At 50.3% G+C, this 14,582-nt stretch overlaps 20 non-coding genes across 20 annotated transcripts; 14 read left to right on the top strand and 6 right to left on the bottom strand.

Annotated features, from left to right (window-relative positions):
- Nucleotides 1–146: 146 nt before the first annotated feature.
- On the bottom strand, nucleotides 147–218 carry Trnap-agg (transfer RNA proline (anticodon AGG)). The gene has a single exon. It is a non-coding gene; the product is annotated as a tRNA-Pro (tRNA).
- A 477-nt stretch (nucleotides 219–695) lies between these two features.
- Nucleotides 696–768, top strand: Trnav-cac (transfer RNA valine (anticodon CAC)). The gene has a single exon. It is a non-coding gene; the product is annotated as a tRNA-Val (tRNA).
- A 158-nt stretch (nucleotides 769–926) lies between these two features.
- On the top strand, nucleotides 927–999 carry Trnav-aac (transfer RNA valine (anticodon AAC)). Its single transcript has one exon. It is a non-coding gene; the product is annotated as a tRNA-Val (tRNA).
- A 184-nt stretch (nucleotides 1,000–1,183) lies between these two features.
- On the bottom strand, nucleotides 1,184–1,255 carry Trnap-agg (transfer RNA proline (anticodon AGG)). Its single transcript has one exon. It is a non-coding gene; the product is annotated as a tRNA-Pro (tRNA).
- Nucleotides 1,256–1,743: 488 nt separating this feature from the next.
- Nucleotides 1,744–1,816, top strand: Trnav-cac (transfer RNA valine (anticodon CAC)). Its single transcript has one exon. It is a non-coding gene; the product is annotated as a tRNA-Val (tRNA).
- A 158-nt stretch (nucleotides 1,817–1,974) lies between these two features.
- On the top strand, nucleotides 1,975–2,047 carry Trnav-aac (transfer RNA valine (anticodon AAC)). Its single transcript has one exon. It is a non-coding gene; the product is annotated as a tRNA-Val (tRNA).
- A 184-nt stretch (nucleotides 2,048–2,231) lies between these two features.
- On the bottom strand, nucleotides 2,232–2,303 carry Trnap-agg (transfer RNA proline (anticodon AGG)). The gene has a single exon. It is a non-coding gene; the product is annotated as a tRNA-Pro (tRNA).
- Nucleotides 2,304–2,780: 477 nt separating this feature from the next.
- On the top strand, nucleotides 2,781–2,853 carry Trnav-cac (transfer RNA valine (anticodon CAC)). Its single transcript has one exon. It is a non-coding gene; the product is annotated as a tRNA-Val (tRNA).
- A 158-nt stretch (nucleotides 2,854–3,011) lies between these two features.
- Trnav-aac (transfer RNA valine (anticodon AAC)) lies at nucleotides 3,012–3,084 on the top strand. Its single transcript has one exon. It is a non-coding gene; the product is annotated as a tRNA-Val (tRNA).
- Nucleotides 3,085–3,268: 184 nt separating this feature from the next.
- Trnap-agg (transfer RNA proline (anticodon AGG)) lies at nucleotides 3,269–3,340 on the bottom strand. Its single transcript has one exon. It is a non-coding gene; the product is annotated as a tRNA-Pro (tRNA).
- A 488-nt stretch (nucleotides 3,341–3,828) lies between these two features.
- Nucleotides 3,829–3,901, top strand: Trnav-cac (transfer RNA valine (anticodon CAC)). Its single transcript has one exon. It is a non-coding gene; the product is annotated as a tRNA-Val (tRNA).
- Nucleotides 3,902–4,059: 158 nt separating this feature from the next.
- Trnav-aac (transfer RNA valine (anticodon AAC)) lies at nucleotides 4,060–4,132 on the top strand. Its single transcript has one exon. It is a non-coding gene; the product is annotated as a tRNA-Val (tRNA).
- A 184-nt stretch (nucleotides 4,133–4,316) lies between these two features.
- Trnap-agg (transfer RNA proline (anticodon AGG)) lies at nucleotides 4,317–4,388 on the bottom strand. Its single transcript has one exon. It is a non-coding gene; the product is annotated as a tRNA-Pro (tRNA).
- A 477-nt stretch (nucleotides 4,389–4,865) lies between these two features.
- Trnav-cac (transfer RNA valine (anticodon CAC)) lies at nucleotides 4,866–4,938 on the top strand. Its single transcript has one exon. It is a non-coding gene; the product is annotated as a tRNA-Val (tRNA).
- Nucleotides 4,939–5,096: 158 nt separating this feature from the next.
- Nucleotides 5,097–5,169, top strand: Trnav-aac (transfer RNA valine (anticodon AAC)). The gene has a single exon. It is a non-coding gene; the product is annotated as a tRNA-Val (tRNA).
- Nucleotides 5,170–11,354: 6,185 nt separating this feature from the next.
- Trnav-cac (transfer RNA valine (anticodon CAC)) lies at nucleotides 11,355–11,427 on the top strand. The gene has a single exon. It is a non-coding gene; the product is annotated as a tRNA-Val (tRNA).
- A 158-nt stretch (nucleotides 11,428–11,585) lies between these two features.
- Nucleotides 11,586–11,658, top strand: Trnav-aac (transfer RNA valine (anticodon AAC)). The gene has a single exon. It is a non-coding gene; the product is annotated as a tRNA-Val (tRNA).
- A 184-nt stretch (nucleotides 11,659–11,842) lies between these two features.
- On the bottom strand, nucleotides 11,843–11,914 carry Trnap-agg (transfer RNA proline (anticodon AGG)). The gene has a single exon. It is a non-coding gene; the product is annotated as a tRNA-Pro (tRNA).
- A 488-nt stretch (nucleotides 11,915–12,402) lies between these two features.
- On the top strand, nucleotides 12,403–12,475 carry Trnav-cac (transfer RNA valine (anticodon CAC)). Its single transcript has one exon. It is a non-coding gene; the product is annotated as a tRNA-Val (tRNA).
- A 159-nt stretch (nucleotides 12,476–12,634) lies between these two features.
- Nucleotides 12,635–12,707, top strand: Trnav-aac (transfer RNA valine (anticodon AAC)). Its single transcript has one exon. It is a non-coding gene; the product is annotated as a tRNA-Val (tRNA).
- Nucleotides 12,708–14,582: the final 1,875 nt, after the last annotated feature.

The following is a 14,582-nucleotide window of genomic DNA, read 5'->3' as shown; positions in this document are numbered from 1 at the left end:
TCTGTACCGAAACCTTGGTAATCACCTTCATACGTCGGACCAGAGGGTCAGTTCCTTAGAGCAAATATGAAATTAGCTTTACATTGACGGGCAGCTTTTTGCGCTGACTCAGCCACCGACGTGCGACCAGTTTGCACAAAACGCTAGGGCTCGTCCGGGATTTGAACCCGGGACCTCCTGCACCCTAAGCAGGAATCATACCCCTAGACCAACGAGCCCTGTGACAGCGCGAGCGCCAAATATTCCAGCAAACTGCGTCCCTCGAAGTCGTCCAGGGTGCTCTTTGAGTCTGGTGCGGCTGGCGGGATGGGGGAGGTGCTCTCTGCCGGCAGTGCTGTTCTTCGACAGACTGTGTAGCGACACAATGGGTCATGGGCAGCACCCTTCTCGGAGGTGCCGTGGCCCGCGGTCGGCGGCCTTCCAGGGCTATTGGCATCTTCATGTAAAGCTCGCACTGCCTGCTGCTAAGGAGGTGATTGTTTTTGCTAATGTGACTTGCAATAACGACTGCGCGAAACGCCGCTATCTCGTTCGGGATGCTACGACAGACACCCTCTCGAGCACCCCGAAGACTTGTTGAGCCCTCGGCAGCGATGGGTTTCAGGCTGTCAAAAGAACTATGGTGTGTGCATGCGCGGGCGAAAGAAAGGCTGAGGCGCCTTCGAGTGTACAAGGATGGAGTGAGCGTGTCCGTCGTTTCCGTAGTGTAGCGGTTATCACATCTGCTTCACACGCAGAAGGTCCCCGGTTCGATCCCGGGCGGGAACAGCATTTTCCTGCCTATGTCGCATACTACTCCAGTGAGCCACGTCATGTGTGGATCTGCTGCATGTACCTTCTTCATGCAAGTGCCGCATTTATTGAATTTTTAAGTTACGATGGCAACCTTGTTACAAGTTCTCTGTGAAGCAAGCCTGAAAGCAGTAGTTTCCGTGGTGTAGCGGTTATCACGTCTGCCTAACACGCAGAAGGTCCCCGGTTCGATCCCGGGCGGAAACACTTTTTCATCACTTTAAACCGACAAGCATTTGCTACGATCTGTACCGAAACCTTGGTAATCACCTTCATACGTCGGACCAGAGGGTCAGTTCCTTAGAGCAAATATGAAATTAGCTTTACATTGACGGGCAGCTTTTTGCGCTGACTCAGCCACCGACGTGCGACCAGTTTGCACAAAACGCTAGGGCTCGTCCGGGATTTGAACCCGGGACCTCCTGCACCCTAAGCAGGAATCATACCCCTAGACCAACGAGCCCTGTGACAGCGCGAGCGCCAAATATTCCAGCAAACTGCGTCCCTCGAAGTCGTCCAGGGTGCTCTTTGAGTCTGGTGCGGCTGGCGGGATGGGGGAGGTGCTCTCTGCCGGCAGTGCTGTTCTTCGACAGACTGTGTAGCGACACAATGGGTCATGGGCAGCACCCTTCTCGGAGGTGCCGTGGCCCGCGGTCGGCGGCCTTCCAGGGCTATTGGCATCTTCATGTAAAGCTGCTGCTGGGCTCGCACTGCCTGCTGCTAAGGAGGTGATTGTTTTTGCTAATGTGACTTGCAATAACGACTGCGCGAAACGCCGCTATCTCGTTCGGGATGCTACGACAGACACCCTCTCGAGCACCCCGAAGACTTGTTGAGCCCTCGGCAGCGATGGGTTTCAGGCTGTCAAAAGAACTATGGTGTGTGCATGCGCGGGCGAAAGAAAGGCTGAGGCGCCTTCGAGTGTACAAGGATGGAGTGAGCGTGTCCGTCGTTTCCGTAGTGTAGCGGTTATCACATCTGCTTCACACGCAGAAGGTCCCCGGTTCGATCCCGGGCGGGAACAGCATTTTCCTGCCTATGTCGCATACTACTCCAGTGAGCCACGTCATGTGTGGATCTGCTGCATGTACCTTCTTCATGCAAGTGCCGAATTTATTGAATTTTTAAGTTACGATGGCAACCTTGTTACAAGTTCTCTGTGAAGCAAGCCTGAAAGCAGTAGATTCCGTGGTGTAGCGGTTATCACGTCTGCCTAACACGCAGAAGGTCCCCGGTTCGATCCCGGGCGGAAACACTTTTTCATCACTTTAAACCGACAAGCATTTGCTACGATCTGTACCGAAACCTTGGTAATCACCTTCATACGTCGGACCAGAGGGTCAGTTCCTTAGAGCAAATATGAAATTAGCTTTACATTGACGGGCAGCTTTTTGCGCTGACTCAGCCACCGACGTGCGACCAGTTTGCACAAAACGCTAGGGCTCGTCCGGGATTTGAACCCGGGACCTCCTGCACCCTAAGCAGGAATCATACCCCTAGACCAACGAGCCCTGTGACAGCGCGAGCGCCAAATATTCCAGCAAACTGCGTCCCTCGAAGTCGTCCAGGGTGCTCTTTGAGTCTGGTGCGGCTGGCGGGATGGGGGAGGTGCTCTCTGCCGGCAGTGCTGTTCTTCGACAGACTGTGTAGCGACACAATGGGTCATGGGCAGCACCCTTCTCGGAGGTGCCGTGGCCCGCGGTCGGCGGCCTTCCAGGGCTATTGGCATCTTCATGTAAAGCTCGCACTGCCTGCTGCTAAGGAGGTGATTGTTTTTGCTAATGTGACTTGCAATAACGACTGCGCGAAACGCCGCTATCTCGTTCGGGATGCTACGACAGACACCCTCTCGAGCACCCCGAAGACTTGTTGAGCCCTCGGCAGCGATGGGTTTCAGGCTGTCAAAAGAACTATGGTGTGTGCATGCGCGGGCGAAAGAAAGGCTGAGGCGCCTTCGAGTGTACAAGGATGGAGTGAGCGTGTCCGTCGTTTCCGTAGTGTAGCGGTTATCACATCTGCTTCACACGCAGAAGGTCCCCGGTTCGATCCCGGGCGGGAACAGCATTTTCCTGCCTATGTCGCATACTACTCCAGTGAGCCACGTCATGTGTGGATCTGCTGCATGTACCTTCTTCATGCAAGTGCCGCATTTATTGAATTTTTAAGTTACGATGGCAACCTTGTTACAAGTTCTCTGTGAAGCAAGCCTGAAAGCAGTAGTTTCCGTGGTGTAGCGGTTATCACGTCTGCCTAACACGCAGAAGGTCCCCGGTTCGATCCCGGGCGGAAACACTTTTTCATCACTTTAAACCGACAAGCATTTGCTACGATCTGTACCGAAACCTTGGTAATCACCTTCATACGTCGGACCAGAGGGTCAGTTCCTTAGAGCAAATATGAAATTAGCTTTACATTGACGGGCAGCTTTTTGCGCTGACTCAGCCACCGACGTGCGACCAGTTTGCACAAAACGCTAGGGCTCGTCCGGGATTTGAACCCGGGACCTCCTGCACCCTAAGCAGGAATCATACCCCTAGACCAACGAGCCCTGTGACAGCGCGAGCGCCAAATATTCCAGCAAACTGCGTCCCTCGAAGTCGTCCAGGGTGCTCTTTGAGTCTGGTGCGGCTGGCGGGATGGGGGAGGTGCTCTCTGCCGGCAGTGCTGTTCTTCGACAGACTGTGTAGCGACACAATGGGTCATGGGCAGCACCCTTCTCGGAGGTGCCGTGGCCCGCGGTCGGCGGCCTTCCAGGGCTATTGGCATCTTCATGTAAAGCTGCTGCTGGGCTCGCACTGCCTGCTGCTAAGGAGGTGATTGTTTTTGCTAATGTGACTTGCAATAACGACTGCGCGAAACGCCGCTATCTCGTTCGGGATGCTACGACAGACACCCTCTCGAGCACCCCGAAGACTTGTTGAGCCCTCGGCAGCGATGGGTTTCAGGCTGTCAAAAGAACTATGGTGTGTGCATGCGCGGGCGAAAGAAAGGCTGAGGCGCCTTCGAGTGTACAAGGATGGAGTGAGCGTGTCCGTCGTTTCCGTAGTGTAGCGGTTATCACATCTGCTTCACACGCAGAAGGTCCCCGGTTCGATCCCGGGCGGGAACAGCATTTTCCTGCCTATGTCGCATACTACTCCAGTGAGCCACGTCATGTGTGGATCTGCTGCATGTACCTTCTTCATGCAAGTGCCGCATTTATTGAATTTTTAAGTTACGATGGCAACCTTGTTACAAGTTCTCTGTGAAGCAAGCCTGAAAGCAGTAGTTTCCGTGGTGTAGCGGTTATCACGTCTGCCTAACACGCAGAAGGTCCCCGGTTCGATCCCGGGCGGAAACACTTTTTCATCACTTTAAACCGACAAGCATTTGCTACGATCTGTACCGAAACCTTGGTAATCACCTTCATACGTCGGACCAGAGGGTCAGTTCCTTAGAGCAAATATGAAATTAGCTTTACATTGACGGGCAGCTTTTTGCGCTGACTCAGCCACCGACGTGCGACCAGTTTGCACAAAACGCTAGGGCTCGTCCGGGATTTGAACCCGGGACCTCCTGCACCCTAAGCAGGAATCATACCCCTAGACCAACGAGCCCTGTGACAGCGCGAGCGCCAAATATTCCAGCAAACTGCGTCCCTCGAAGTCGTCCAGGGTGCTCTTTGAGTCTGGTGCGGCTGGCGGGATGGGGGAGGTGCTCTCTGCCGGCAGTGCTGTTCTTCGACAGACTGTGTAGCGACACAATGGGTCATGGGCAGCACCCTTCTCGGAGGTGCCGTGGCCCGCGGTCGGCGGCCTTCCAGGGCTATTGGCATCTTCATGTAAAGCTCGCACTGCCTGCTGCTAAGGAGGTGATTGTTTTTGCTAATGTGACTTGCAATAACGACTGCGCGAAACGCCGCTATCTCGTTCGGGATGCTACGACAGACACCCTCTCGAGCACCCCGAAGACTTGTTGAGCCCTCGGCAGCGATGGGTTTCAGGCTGTCAAAAGAACTATGGTGTGTGCATGCGCGGGCGAAAGAAAGGCTGAGGCGCCTTCGAGTGTACAAGGATGGAGTGAGCGTGTCCGTCGTTTCCGTAGTGTAGCGGTTATCACATCTGCTTCACACGCAGAAGGTCCCCGGTTCGATCCCGGGCGGGAACAGCATTTTCCTGCCTATGTCGCATACTACTCCAGTGAGCCACGTCATGTGTGGATCTGCTGCATGTACCTTCTTCATGCAAGTGCCGCATTTATTGAATTTTTAAGTTACGATGGCAACCTTGTTACAAGTTCTCTGTGAAGCAAGCCTGAAAGCAGTAGTTTCCGTGGTGTAGCGGTTATCACGTCTGCCTAACACGCAGAAGGTCCCCGGTTCGATCCCGGGCGGAAACACTTTTTCATCACTTTAAACCGACAAGCATTTGCTACGATCTGTACCGAAACCTTGGTAATCACCTTCATACGTCGGACCAGAGGGTCAGTTCCTTAGAGCAAATATGAAATTAGCTTTACATTGACGGGCAGCTTTTTGCGCTGACTCAGCCACCGACGTGCGACCAGTTTGCACAAAACGCTAGGGCTCGTCCGGGATTTGAACCCGGGACCTCCTGCACCCTAAGCAGGAATCATACCCCCCCCCCTTTTTTTTTTTTTTTTTTTTTTTTTTTTTTTTTTTTACGCCTTAACCACTTTTTTTTTTTTTTTTTTTTTTTTTCGGGCCTCTATCCTCCCCTTATAGCCCGTCACTTGCACTCGCCAAAATTGCCTTCTTCGGCTAGCTTCTGGAGCTCTAATTGTAAGGAACTAAATGTCTCCTCATGAGACGGAAATGAAAATACTCCTTGATTGGTAGCCCTGACTCGCCGTAGGTGTACGTGGGGAATTTCAGCAGACTGGTGGCTTCAAAGTTTGTCTTCTCGGTGAATAGCTATTGCTGATGTATTCCGTTGTCGAAAATTCGTTTGTTCGTCCATCTCTCAAGTGGTATTCCTGTTTGAGCTGCTCGTAACTCCGAAGCCCCGGCCACCAATGTCTCCATGACATCCTACCAGGGTACCGTGTAGGTATTCTAACGTAAAGAAAATAAAAGAAGGAAAGTGTCGCCCCATTAGTATGGCAAATGCTATGGAAAAAAAAAATCATTAAAGATTTTTGCAATATAGTGACTCTATGTCAACGTTCGTAATAAAAAACAAGCATAGTTTTCTCTATATTTCGTTGTTCGTAGTAGTGTCTGGTGTTCCATCGTTAAATGTAACCAATATTCTTCTGTACTCTTCTCTTTCTCGGATAGTATGTAGTATACAGTCTGGCCCTTTAGCCAATTGACGGCACGTCGTTTTGTATTGGGATAGGGAACTTCGTCAGGGTTGAGTAGGCGTGTCGGTGTTATCGTTCTTGGTGACGTTCGCAGTATGCTTGCGAGTTTCCGTGTGCAGAGGGACCATATGTCCTGTACAGCGTCGCAAGTAAATCTATGCTCGTCTGTGTCAACTAAGTGACATCTGATACAATTCGGTGTTTCAGCCAGGTGAATCTTGTGTAACCTCGAATTGGTCGGAAATTTCCTATTGACTGCCATGTACCAAGTTGAGCGAACTGTAGATGAAAGAAGCGGGTCGTGAATGTTCTCCCAGACTCGTTCCCAGTTATAACCTCGACATTTCTCCTCCACTATATTGCGTGGTGTACTTTCCGTCAATGTGGCGTAAATCGCTTTGACTTTGTGTCGGTCTGCCTCTGGAATTCTTCGTTGTATGTAGCTAAGTTCTAGTATGAAATACCTGAAGTGACAAAGCGAGTTCAGAATGTGTTTGACATCTACAGGTGGATCCAGATTGGGAGGCACTATTTCATGCAAAATGTGAGCCGTCAGTGTGTTAGGTGATCCGTGCCACTGTTTGTATGTTTGACGAACATACAAGGCTTTTGCTTTGAGGTAGACATCTGTCAAATTGAGGCCCCCCTTCCAAACTGGGAGGGTGAGGGTTTCATACTTTACTTTAAATATCTGACCCCTGGTAACAAAGTGGCCAAACGCCGCTAACATTTGTTGTGCCATAGTCTTTGGTAATGGCAGTACTTGGGCAACGTAATTTACATTGGAAATTATGTAGGTGTTAACTAAAGCCACTCTTTGAATGGCATTTAGAGCTCGCAGGCTATGTTGCCGTATGCCAGCGCGCATTTTTGCCAGTAGTTTTCGATAGTTCAAGGCAGCCGTGCGGCGGACATTGCGTGTGTATTCAATCCCGAGGCAGGTGATCGTTTCCAAGCTGCTTATTCTTTCAGCAGCACCGAGTTCTAATCCGCGTCCAATGTGCATTAAGCCTGACTTGTGACGGTTGAGTTTCGCCCCCGATGCAGCTTCATACGTTGCTACAATGTGGAAAGCTTTCTCTAAGTCCTCGTCTTTCGTTACTACAAAACTGACATCATCTGCGTAAGCCTGGCAAATAATCTTCTGACCATGAATGAGCAGCCCTGGAAGGTCTTGCGTCAGGGAGTACAAGAATGGCTCGAGTGCTATGGCAAACAATGCCATCGACATTGGGCAGCCCTGTCGTACTGAACTGGCAATACTGATCGGCCTGCTTAAGCGTCCATTTACATTGATTTGCGACGTACCATTCATCAGGAGGGTTTTAACAGTATCAGTGATCTTCTGAGGAAAATGCATGGCGTCCATGGTGCGTAGGAGATAGGAGTGGTTCACCCTGTCAAAGGCCTTTTCAAAGTCGAGGGACACAAGGGCACTTGGGATGTCACAGGCTTCGGCAATCGCTATGAGATCTCTATATGCAGTTAAAGTGTGGAAAATATTTCTATTCGGTCCAACGCACGTTTGGTAGTCACCGGTAACGCTGGTAATGACTGAATTTAATCGTTGCATAATGACACGTGCGAAAATTTTATAGTCAGTGTTAAGCAATGTTAAAGGCCGGAGATTCTCTACAGTTTTGCCTCCTGGAGTTTTTGGTACTAGCACCACTATCCCTTTACAAAAATCTTTCAAGCTGTCATTTCGAATGTTCATAATGTCATTACAGACCAGAGTCAACTTACTAATTAACTGTCGCCTAAATGTGTGATAAAACTCGGCAGGTAATCCGTCAGGACCAGGCGATTTATTTCTTGGGCTTCTGAGAATGGCGTCTGCCACTTCATCCTCGAGTATGTCGGAGGCGAGTTCTTCCGCCTGTTCCGGACTAAGTCTCCCCCACGTCCTGTCCGTAAGGACTGCCTGCGCTGCCACATCTATTGGTTTTTCAGCTAGTAACGCCGTAAAATGTTTATAAATTTCTTCTTGAATAGCAGTTTGTGTGTCGAAAAGGTGACCGTCTGCAGTTTTTAGCTCAGTCAGTATTTTCCTGTTTCGTCTTTTGTGCTCTTGTATAACGTGGTACATGGATGTTGTCTCCTCCCGCACTGCATTTTGCAGGCGTGTTCTCACTTGATAGCCTTCAGATTGTCGCCGCGTCAGTGTTAGGAGTGTCGCCTTGATTCTTTTGATCTGCATGTGATTGGCCACTACTGTATTATCGTCGGTATAAAGTTCTCGTAGGCACTGAAAATAGAATTCTATTGTGGTCCTCTGCCAGGCGTATTTCTCGCGAGAGTAACACTTCATCGCTTTTATTAGAGCTGGCTTTGCACATTTTAACCACCACGAGAAAGCCGAATTGTACAGTGGAAATTTCCTTTCACAATCTGCCCATGTGTGTTGGAAGACGGTGTGGCACCCTGGATCTGATAAATGGGAAACATTCAGTTTCCACGGGCCTCTCGCTCTATATGTACCCTGTTTTTCCATATTTATGGTACAGATATATGCTACATGGTCAGAGAATATAAGCGGCCATCGCTCCGCTTGCAAAATATGGTTTCGGAAATTGGAAGTTGCATAAATTCTGTCAATGCGGCTGGCAGAATGGCTGGTGACGTGGGTAAAACCGGGCATGTCGCCGTGTTTAAGTTCCCACGTGTCGAGTAGGTTTAATTCTCGAACAATGTCCAGAAGTTCTATGGAAGTGTTAAAATGTGGCGTTTGGTCTTTGGGTTTCAGTACACAGTTGAAATCACCGGCAAATACGACTTGGTCTGTGCGGGTTGTAAAAAGCGGCACTATCTCTTCCTTAAAAAACTCCGATCTCTGGCGTTTTTTTCCCGTTCCAGAAGGCGCATAAACATTTATGAATCGGGTGTTGTGGATTGTCCCCGCAATACCTCTGCTGTTCGGCAGTCTGTCGACATTGGCTACGGCGATGCCTTCTTTGGTCAAAAGTGCAGTTCCGAGTTCACTGCCACGTCCCGGGTTGATTAACGCATTGTAACCTGTGTTACGATCCAGATCAATGTCGGCGACCTCTTGCAACAGCGCAATGTCGACATCAGCTGCATATAAGAAATCCGTAAGATTCCTCAGGTTTGACGTACTGCTGATCTTGTTGATGTTGACCGTGGCAACACGGTATGCCTGTAAGGGTGGCATGAGGGCAGAGGTATGCGTGGCGTTGAGCCGCTCCCTTAGGGATGACGGAGGGGCATCAATTAAAAGAAGTCGGGGTCGGCATCGACCGTCTGAAGAGCAGATTCAGTCTGCCGTTGCTCATGCGATTCCGTTTCCCGCACGTCTGACACTGTTTCTCGGTCTTGTCCCTGTACTCCGGTCATACCGTTGTCGTGAGAGCATTCTTCGACGTCGTCCGCCCAGTTACGCGGGTGGTGAGCGTCACGCGGATCTGCACTGCTATCTGGCAGGTGGCCACCTGTACCTTCTGTAGCTACCGACATCATCTTCGCCTGTGACGGGGAGGGTCCGTTGTCGGAGTCAGCCTCTGAGCCGTCAGTGCGGGACTTTTTGGATGTCTGGGGAGTTGCAGCGGAAACCTGAGACGTCACGTCGGTCATCTTCTGACGCACCTGATTGGCTTTCTCACGCAGGGGTTGCGCTTTTGTGTCAGCACCCTGTTGCGCGATTCTTCGCTTCTTCTGCTTTTTCGGGGAAGGGTACTTGGAGGTTTGAGCAGTGTTCTCCTGAGTGGCACAGTTTTCGGCCATGGGAAGAACTTCCGCCGCTTGCGGCTGTTCGAAGGCGTTACAGACCTGGCTGCCATCCTGCGTCTCCTTACTTCCTTCCGTAACTTCCTGTAAGGAAGCTCCGAGGGTTTCCGGTACATTACTCGTCTCCATTGGTATGTTCTCCTCGGTGTGATCAGTGTATGCATCTAGGGTGAAATCGACGCTGAGTTCTGGAGCGGTGTTTACACGGGCGGCGGCTACGTAAGTGATCGGTAACGTAGAACTGGGGCCAGGCTGCTCACGCTCGCCAGTCGGGATCTGCGCTACGCGCCTCTGAAGACACTGAGCGCGGACGTGTGCTGTAGAGCCACATCCCGAGCATGTCCGTGGTTGCCCGTCATAAATTACTATGGCCCTGTACCCACTAATAATGATGTAAGATGGAATATGCTTCAGCAATTCGAGTTTCACTTGCCGCACACCGTTTAATACTGGGAATATATGTTGCCCTGACCATTTCTCAGCAACGTTGCTTATTACCGAACCATATTCCCGTAGTTTGGCGTTAATCTGCTCGGCAGTTACTTCGAAGGGCAGTTCAAATATTCTGATGGTTCGTAATCCCAAGCCGGCTTGCGTTAGTCGCACCTCGCCAACGTTTCCGTCTGAATGTTTGAACCTAAGAGATCCACCACAAGACGCAACAATTTGTTCACATCGTTCAGGCGTCACCAATTTCAAGTAAACGGTACTACTAACGATCGATAAGTGAATGCCAATTAAATCGTCAAGCGTTAATTTCATAACATCTCGCACAAATAGTTCTACCTCAAAGGATTTTGGTCTGGCAAATTTCGGGTCGAATGTCAACTTAAGAGTGTCTTTCCGTTCTGGTTGAGTCATGATTACATTCGTGTATTCATTACCGAGGGTAGTGTTATCGCTGTAAGCGCGCACTCACCATGCACAGCGACCGCCGCCGGCAGCGACGAAGTAAACACGACCAGCCGCTCCGTACGTCCGCACCGCACGGCTGCCCGCGAGGGAATGCCCCTAGACCAACGAGCCCTGTGACAGCGCGAGCGCCAAATATTCCAGCAAACTGCGTCCCTCGAAGTCGTCCAGGGTGCTCTTTGAGTCTGGTGCGGCTGGCGGGATGGGGGAGGTGCTCTCTGCCGGCAGTGCTGTTCTTCGACAGACTGTGTAGCGACACAATGGGTCATGGGCAGCACCCTTCTCGGAGGTGCCGTGGCCCGCGGTCGGCGGCCTTCCAGGGCTATTGGCATCTTCATGTAAAGCTGCTGCTGGGCTCGCACTGCCTGCTGCTAAGGAGGTGATTGTTTTTGCTAATGTGACTTGCAATAACGACTGCGCGAAACGCCGCTATCTCGTTCGGGATGCTACGACAGACACCCTCTCGAGCACCCCGAAGACTTGTTGAGCCCTCGGCAGCGATGGGTTTCAGGCTGTCAAAAGAACTATGGTGTGTGCATGCGCGGGCGAAAGAAAGGCTGAGGCGCCTTCGAGTGTACAAGGATGGAGTGAGCGTGTCCGTCGTTTCCGTAGTGTAGCGGTTATCACATCTGCTTCACACGCAGAAGGTCCCCGGTTCGATCCCGGGCGGGAACAGCATTTTCCTGCCTATGTCGCATACTACTCCAGTGAGCCACGTCATGTGTGGATCTGCTGCATGTACCTTCTTCATGCAAGTGCCGCATTTATTGAATTTTTAAGTTACGATGGCAACCTTGTTACAAGTTCTCTGTGAAGCAAGCCTGAAAGCAGTAGTTTCCGTGGTGTAGCGGTTATCACGTCTGCCTAACACGCAGAAGGTCCCCGGTTCGATCCCGGGCGGAAACACTTTTTCATCACTTTAAACCGACAAGCATTTGCTACGATCTGTACCGAAACCTTGGTAATCACCTTCATACGTCGGACCAGAGGGTCAGTTCCTTAGAGCAAATATGAAATTAGCTTTACATTGACGGGCAGCTTTTTGCGCTGACTCAGCCACCGACGTGCGACCAGTTTGCACAAAACGCTAGGGCTCGTCCGGGATTTGAACCCGGGACCTCCTGCACCCTAAGCAGGAATCATACCCCTAGACCAACGAGCCCTGTGACAGCGCGAGCGCCAAATATTCCAGCAAACTGCGTCCCTCGAAGTCGTCCAGGGTGCTCTTTGAGTCTGGTGCGGCTGGCGGGATGGGGGAGGTGCTCTCTGCCGGCAGTGCTGTTCTTCGACAGACTGTGTAGCGACACAATGGGTCATGGGCAGCACCCTTCTCGGAGGTGCCGTGGCCCGCGGTCGGCGGCCTTCCAGGGCTATTGGCATCTTCATGTAAAGCTGCTGCTGGGCTCGCACTGCCTGCTGCTAAGGAGGTGATTGTTTTTGCTAATGTGACTTGCAATAACGACTGCGCGAAACGCCGCTATCTCGTTCGGGATGCTACGACAGACACCCTCTCGAGCACCCCGAAGACTTGTTGAGCCCTCGGCAGCGATGGGTTTCAGGCTGTCAAAAGAACTATGGTGTGTGCATGCGCGGGCGAAAGAAAGGCTGAGGCGCCTTCGAGTGTACAAGGATGGAGTGAGCGTGTCCGTCGTTTCCGTAGTGTAGCGGTTATCACATCTGCTTCACACGCAGAAGGTCCCCGGTTCGATCCCGGGCGGGAACAGCATTTTCCTGCCTATGTCGCATACTACTCCAGTGAGCCACGTCATGTGTGGATCTGCTGCATGTACCTTCTTCATGCAAGTGCCGCATTTATTGGATTTTTTAAGTTACGATGGCAACCTTGTTACAAGTTCTCTGTGAAGCAAACCTGAAAGCAGTAGTTTCCGTGGTGTAGCGGTTATCACGTCTGCCTAACACGCAGAAGGTCCCCGGTTCGATCCCGGGCGGAAACACTTTTTCATCACTTTAAACCGACAAGCATTTGCTACGATCTGTACCGAAACCTTGGTAATCACCTTCATACGTCGGACCAGAGGGTCAGTTCCTTAGAGCAAATATGAAATTAGCTTTACATTGACGGGCAGCTTTTTGCGCTGACTCAGCCACCGACGTGCGACCAGTTTGCACAAAACGCTAGGGCTCGTCCGGGATTTGAACCCGGGACCTCCTGCACCCTAAGCAGGAATCATACCCTTTTTTTTTTTTTTTTTTTTTTTTTTTTTTTTACGCCTTAACCACTTTTTTTTTTTTTTTTTTTTTTTTTTTTTTTTTTTTTTTCGGGCCTCCATCCTCCCCTTATAGCCCGTCACTTGCACTCGCCAAAATTGCCTTCTTCGGCTAGCTTCTGGAGCTCTAATTGTAAGGAACTAAATGTCTCCTCATGAGACGGAAATGAAAATACTCCTTGATTGGTAGCCCTGACTCGCCGTAGGTGTACGTGGGGAATTTCAGCAGACTGGTGGCTTCAAAGTTTGTCTTCTCGGTGAATAGCTATTGCTGATGTATTCCGTTGTCGAAAATTCGTTTGTTCGTCCATCTCTCAAGTGGTATTCCTGTTTGAGCTGCTCGTAACTCCGAAGCCCCGGCCACCAATGTCTCCATGACATCCTACCAGGGTACCGTGTAGGTATTCTAACGTAAAGAAAATAAAAGAAGGAAAGTGTCGCCCCATTAGTATGGCAAATGCTATGGAAAAAAAAAATCATTAAAGATTTTTGCAATATAGTGACTCTATGTCAACGTTCGTAATAAAAAACAAGCATAGTTTTCTCTATATTTCGTTGTTCGTAGTAGTGTCTGGTGTTCCATCGTTAAATGTAACCAATATTCTTCTGTACTCTTCTCTTTCTCGGATAGTATGTAGTATACAGTCTGGCCCTTTAGCCAATTGACGGCACGTCGTTTTGTATTGGGATAGGGAACTTCGTCAGGGTTGAGTAGGCGTGTCGGTGTTATCGTTCTTGGTGACGTTCGCAGTATGCTTGCGAGTTTCCGTGTGCAGAGGGACCATATGTCCTGTACAGCGTCGCAAGTAAATCTATGCTCGTCTGTGTCAACTAAGTGACATCTGATACAATTCGGTGTTTCAGCCAGGTGAATCTTGTGTAACCTCGAATTGGTCGGAAATTTCCTATTGACTGCCATGTACCAAGTTGAGCGAACTGTAGATGAAAGAAGCGGGTCGTGAATGTTCTCCCAGACTCGTTCCCAGTTATAACCTCGACATTTCTCCTCCACTATATTGCGTGGTGTACTTTCCGTCAATGTGGCGTAAATCGCTTTGACTTTGTGTCGGTCTGCCTCTGGAATTCTTCGTTGTATGTAGCTAAGTTCTAGTATGAAATACCTGAAGTGACAAAGCGAGTTCAGAATGTGTTTGACATCTACAGGTGGATCCAGATTGGGAGGCACTATTTCATGCAAAATGTGAGCCGTCAGTGTGTTAGGTGATCCGTGCCACTGTTTGTATGTTTGACGAACATACAAGGCTTTTGCTTTGAGGTAGACATCTGTCAAATTGAGGCCCCCCTTCCAAACTGGGAGGGTGAGGGTTTCATACTTTACTTTAAATATCTGACCCCTGGTAACAAAGTGGCCAAACGCCGCTAACATTTGTTGTGCCATAGTCTTTGGTAATGGCAGTACTTGGGCAACGTAATTTACATTGGAAATTATGTAGGTGTTAACTAAAGCCACTCTTTGAATGGCATTTAGAGCTCGCAGGCTATGTTGCCGTATGCCAGCGCGCATTTTTGCCAGTAGTTTTCGATAGTTCAAGGCAGCCGTGCGGCGGACATTGCGTGTGTATTCAATCCCGAGGCAGGTGA

Source organism: Schistocerca nitens, chromosome 2 (assembly GCF_023898315.1).
Source record: "Schistocerca nitens isolate TAMUIC-IGC-003100 chromosome 2, iqSchNite1.1, whole genome shotgun sequence".
NCBI classification, from domain to species: Eukaryota; Metazoa; Arthropoda; class Insecta; order Orthoptera; family Acrididae; genus Schistocerca; species Schistocerca nitens.
The sequence above is the reverse complement of the archived record's forward strand: the minus strand, read 5'-3'. Positions and strand labels throughout refer to the sequence as shown.